We start from the raw sequence: 6,137 nt of genomic DNA, 5'->3' as shown, positions 1-6,137 counted from the left end.
GCGGCTTGGGTGGTGAGGCTTGAGCACTTGCTGGTGAAGACTGAGGCAAAAAAGTCATTGAGTACCTCCGCCTTCTCCATGTCCCAGGTAACCAGATCTCCCATTTTGTTCCAGAGAGGGCCCACATTTTCCCTCATCTTCCTTTTACCCTCGACGCACCTATAGAATCTTTTCTTGTTGGCCTTGACGTCCCTGGCCAGATTTAATTCTATCAGGGCTTTAGCTTTTCTAACCTGGTCCCTGGCTGCTCGGACAACTTCTCTGTATTCCTTCCAGGCTACCTGTCCTTGCTTCCACCCTCTGTAGGCTTCCTTTTTGTGTTTGAGTTTGTCCAGGAGCTCCTTGTTCATCCATGCAGGCCTCCTGGCATTTTTGCCTGACTTCCTCTTTGCTGGGATGCATCGCTCCTGAGCTTGGAGGAGGTAATCCTTTAATATTACCCAGCTTTCTTGGGGCCCTCTTCCCTCCAGGGCTTTGTCCCATGGCACTCTACCAAGCAGATCCCTGAAGAGGTCAAAGTCTGCTCTCCTGAAGACCAGGGGAGTGACCTTGCTGTGTGCCCTCCTCGGTACCCTAAGGATCTTGAACCCCACCATTTTGTGGTCACTGCAGCCCAGGCTGCCCTTGAGCTTCACATTCCCCACCAGCCCTTCCTTGTTGGTGAGAAGGTCCAGCGTAGCACCTCTCCTCGTTGGCTCCTCTACCACTTGGAGAAGGAAGTTATCATCGACACGTTCCAGGAACCTCCCAGATTGCTTATGCCCTGCCATGTTGTCCCTCCAACAGATATCGGGGTGGTTGAAGTCCCCCATGAGGACCAGGGCTTGTGAGCGTGAGGCTGCTCCTATCTCTCTACAGAGGGCCTCATGCGCTTGGTCTTCCTGGTCAGGTGGCCTGTAGCAGATCCCCACCATAATGTCACCTGTCCCTGCCTTCACTTTAATCCTGACTCACAAGCTCTCAGTTGGCTCCTCATCCATCCCCAGGCAGAGCTCCATGCACTCCAGCTGGTCATGGACATAGAGGACGACATCCCCTCCTCGTCTCCCCTGCCTGTCCTTCCTAAAGAGCCTGTATCCCTCCATCCCAACACTCCAATCATAGGAGCCATCCCACCACATCTCTGTGATGCCAATAAGGTCGTAGCCCTGCAGTACAAGTAGTGATTAATTTTCACTTAAGTTTTCTTAGCCATAGCTCCATTTCAGCAAAAATTGTTAATTATAGAATATATACTAATTTCATTCAAATCACTGTGATTCCTCATTCCGTAAATTTACAAACGTGCTTAAGTGAATTACAGGATTAGGTTCTTTAATTTATATACATAATTCTATATATACATAGATACATAGAACTGTGTATAGAACATATACATATTCTATGTAGAACTAGAGTGAGACAATTATGTATATAGAATATGTGCAGTATTTCATTTTTTATTTCTCTCAGTCTTTCCAAGATACATTTTACCAGAGATGCCATTGTGCAGGATGCTATTGAGACTGCATCTGGGTTATTACTTAGCAGTCTCTTCCTATTCAGAAAAGTCAATTCAGGCTGACAGAGGTGCAGAAAAGGGCTCTGACGAAGAGCAGGATGAGAAGAAATTATTGCTCTGGAAAGGTGTTCTCTTGAAAGCGTCATTGAGGTGGTTTAAGAAATTACTGCAACTACATGTTCCTGACTTGTTGGATGATACAGCTCTCTCAGTCGAGGCAGTGGAAAGGATAGTGTCATCTACCTCTACACAAGTCATCCATTTAACTTAAATTCCCAGGCAGAGATTATTTAAACTATAAACTGGGTGATTTTTCTTCAAAGTGGATGAAGAGATCTCAAGTGGTTCATTGTGCACACTCTGGTAGAGAAACTAACCTTAAATAATGAAAGAGAAAAGATATCTGCAATAACTTCTGAAATGGTTTCAGCTTTATCTGCTAGTGGCTATCTGACACACCCTAAATAAGGGTGGGATTTGAGCCTTGTTGAAGAATAGACACGAAAGGGGTGAAGAGCTGCTTAAACTAAAGGACAGTGTTGTAACAGAGCAAATAAATATTTTAAGTACAATACTGCAATAAGGAGTATTGTAACCTGTCATTCCAATTGGTATCGTTTTGCAAGCGTGTTATTTAAAAAATGCATAATTAAATACATACTAAAAGAACATTTGAAGGGCAAAAGTATGTTGGACCAGAGAACTTTGGTCTGTCTGAAGTACACCTACTCTGCTGCTGGCCATTCTGGAGAAAGTAGCTGTAGGCACCAGCTGTACAAAAGTGGTCAAGTGCCTAACGAAGCAGTTTGAACACATTTTAAATGCCCACCAGAAGCCTAACAGTTATTACTTAATGTCAATTGAAATCATCCAGAGGTAGATAAATCTATGTGTGAGCCCACATTGCACTTGTAACTGCAAGAAGTTATTAGGTGCCTTCAAGGTGGAGCTGCCTCATTCTCCTGATACCGAAAAAAGGAAGATCAAGGGTAGATTTGGAAGATTTGGACTAAAAGATTCAGTTACACCAGGATAAGTAGTCCCTGGAGACAATTCTGTGGGCTGTGGATTGCAAGAGTGCAATATATTCCCTTCACATCTTTTGCTGTCTCCCACTCAGCCCCTGTGTCAGTGCCAGGGGGTAACGGCAGTCGTGAGCAGAGGTTCTCTTCCACTGGCACTTAGCAGCAGAATCAGAGACTCAGGATCTGATCCATAATTTCTCATTAAGTTTGCTAAAGATAGACAAAGATCAATGTTTAACAATCTAATCGTTAGTGATTATAATCACCGACAGTGGATTTTCAAGCAATTAGTAGTAATTAAGCTCTCATTTATAACTCATTAATATGAAAAACAGTAATTCTATGGATGAAATACTCCCATAGTATCTAATGCAGAGGATTTTGCAGACAGAAATATATGATGAACCATCTAGAGTTTCAGATCTCCAAATGAGATTTGATAAATATATCACCATAGCCAAATGCTGCTGAAATTTCAGCTGGTTGCTCAGACAAATCTGTTGCATAGTATCATAACAGTTTGCTTAGAATTTAGGCCCCAAGGGGAGCAATCTGTTAAAGGAGAAGGAAAGAAAATAAATATTTTTCTTCAAACTTCCAGTAAACAACATCAATTCATACTGGAGATAGTTTAATTTTCAGTTACACTTCCATTAATTCTAGGCACTGTTTATTTTCCAATTTATTTTTCTGGGACAATGATCTTATAGTGCCAACCTCTTCAGTTAAATTAGTGTATTAAGTAGAATGTGTATTTCTTTAAGAAGGTATGTAGCAGCTTGCAGTAATGTACGTACTCCTCACAGAGAACACTTTACCAAGAGCGTATCGTTTTTGCATACGAAATTGCTGAGTTTATATAAGTTACATTATACTCTTTATAAGCCAAGAGGGCCAATGGAGATGGATGTCAGTACACGTACATAACCAAAACCTTTTATTTATCATTATATACTCAGATTGTGAAAGTCATACCAAAGTGATACCACTTCTAGCTGAAGTTAGTTCTACCTGGATATTCTTGGTTTACTTGCCTAAATGCCCTAACATAGACGGAATTAATTTGGCATCTGAGATTGGACTTAATGACTTTCCATAACTGGCATTTGTGTGTGCGCTTCAGAAAAATGATCTTTTGTTTGTGAGACTGCATCTGATGTGTTAGTGACTTATCAATCCTCTTTCAGAATTCAGTAAAAAGCATAGATTTATGGCATGCAAAATTTAAGCAAATCACCAGCAAGCATCTAGGTATTTCTCTATTTATGTTTTAGAAAAATCTTATGTTCTTAATATTTATTCTCAGGTGAATCAAGATTTATTTACATGTTTCAATATGCAAAACTATTTTCTGCTGGAATCAAACTGAAAACTGTTTCTTATCACAGAATCACAGAATAGTTTGGGTTGGAAGGGACCTCTAAAGGTCATCTAGTCCAACCCTCCTGCCATGGGCAGGGACATCTTCAACTAGATCAGGTTGCTCAGACCCCGTCCAACCTGACCTGGAATGTTTCCAGGGATGGAGCATCCACCACCTCTCTGGGCAACCTGTGCCAGTGTTTCACTACCCTCAGCGTAAAAAATTTCTTCCTTGCATCTAGTCTGAATCTACCCTCTTTTAGTTTAAAACTATTCCCCCTTGTCCTGTCGCTACAGGCCCTACTGAAAAATCTGTCCCCATCTTTCTTATAAGGCTCCTTTAAGTACTGATAGGCTGCAATAAGGTCTCTCTGGAGCCTTCTCTTCTCCAAGCTGAACAACCCCAACAACTTTCTTGTCCCTGCAGGAGCCTGGATAGGGGTCAGGACTGGGTGGAATTTTCAGATAATGCTCTTTGGTTTTTCACAGGATAGTGACAGACTCAGAGGGAAAGCATTGAAAAAAATGCAATCACTTCTAGGTGAACAGACCTTTGCTCTTCTGTGTCTGCTGCTAAGCAGCTATTTGGCTACCTAAATATAGTATCTGTTGTTCAAAAAAGGAAATATTTGTCTCAGCTAACCTGTTGTGGTGGGTTGACCCTGGCTGGACGCCAGGTGCCCACCAAAGCTGCTCTATCCCTCCCCTCCTCAACTGGACAGGGGAGAGAAAATATAACAAAAGGCTCGTGGGTCAAGATAAGGACAGGGAGATTGCTCACCAACTACTGTCACGGGCAAAACAGACTCGACTTTGGGAAAATTAATTTAATTTATTACCAATCAGATCAGAGTATGGTAATGAGAAATAAAAACTAAATCTTAAAACACCTTCCCCCCACCCCTCCCTTCTTCCCAGGCTTAACTTCACTCCCAAGTTGTCTACCTCCTCCCCCACAGTTCATCACATGTTGTCTCTGCCGCTCCTTCCTCCTCAGGGGGAGGACTCCTCACACTCCTCCCCTGCTCCAACATGGGGTCCCTCCCACTGGAGACAGTCCTCCACAAACTTCTCCAGTGTGAGTCCTTCCCATGGGCTAAAGTTCTTCGCAAACTGCTCCACCATGGGTCCCTTCCACGGGGTGCAGTCCTTCAGGAACAGTCTGCTCCAGCATGGGTCCCCCACGGGGTCACAAGTCCTGCCAGCAAACCTGCTCCAGCGTGAGCTCTTCTCTCCATGGGGCCACAGCTCCTGCCAGGAGCCTGCTCCAGCACGGGCTTCCCACAGGGTCCCAGCCTCCTTTGGGCGCATCCACCTGCTCTGGCGTGGGGTCTTCCACAGGCTGCAGGTGGATATCTGCTCCACCATTAACCTCCACGGGCTGCAGGGGACAGCCTGCCTCACCATGGTCTTCACCACGGGCTGCAGGGGAATCTCAGCTCTGGTGCCTGGAGCACCTCCTCCCCCTCCTTCTTCACTGACGTTGGTGTCTGCAGAGTTGTTTCTCTCACATATTCTCACTCCTGTCTCCACTGCTGTTGTGCAGGGTTTTTTCCCCCTTCTTAAATATGTTGTCACAGAGGTGCTACCGTCATCACTGATGGGCTCGGCCTTGGCCAGCGGTGGGTCCGTCTTGGAGCCAGCTGGCATGGGCTCTATTGGACATGGGGGAAGCTTCTAGCAGCTTCTCACAGAAGCCATCCCTGTAGCCCCCGCTGCTGCCAAAACCTTGCCACGCAGACCCGGTACACCTGTGAAGATGGAAGTGAGTCTCCATGCTTTCTTTTTATATTTTGTTATATTTTGTTATAATTTTCATTGCAAAGTTTCAAAAGACTAAGTATAGATCTGCACATTAGTGAGTCATAAATTAAAAGGATGTTCCATTTCATGACATTGTTTGTAATGCCTTACTTTTCTTACTTCCTAAAAGATCATAGTATGGAACTACCCAGGGAACATCAGTGCTCCAAAATCTGTACTAGAGCACTTAGCAATGTGCCCAGCAATGAAATGAGAGGTGAAGACACATTGCTTAGCAGTTTGGTGTCACATACAGGCAATACAATTTCCTAATACAGCTCACCTTATGATCCTGTTTTGTGTTGCATACATGCATGAGTGCCTCTGTCAGTCCAGACATTCCTGCCAACTGCATTTTTGTATCCACTTGCCAATTTCAAATATATCCATAGGAGAATTTCTGTATCTATGGTACTCACTGTGTAGGAGTTTATTGAAAACAAGCA

Source organism: Pygoscelis adeliae, unplaced genomic scaffold (assembly GCF_000699105.1).
Source record: "Pygoscelis adeliae isolate BGI_AS28 unplaced genomic scaffold, ASM69910v1 Scaffold267, whole genome shotgun sequence".
NCBI classification, from domain to species: domain Eukaryota; kingdom Metazoa; phylum Chordata; class Aves; order Sphenisciformes; family Spheniscidae; genus Pygoscelis; species Pygoscelis adeliae.
This window is presented reverse-complemented; position numbering follows the sequence as displayed.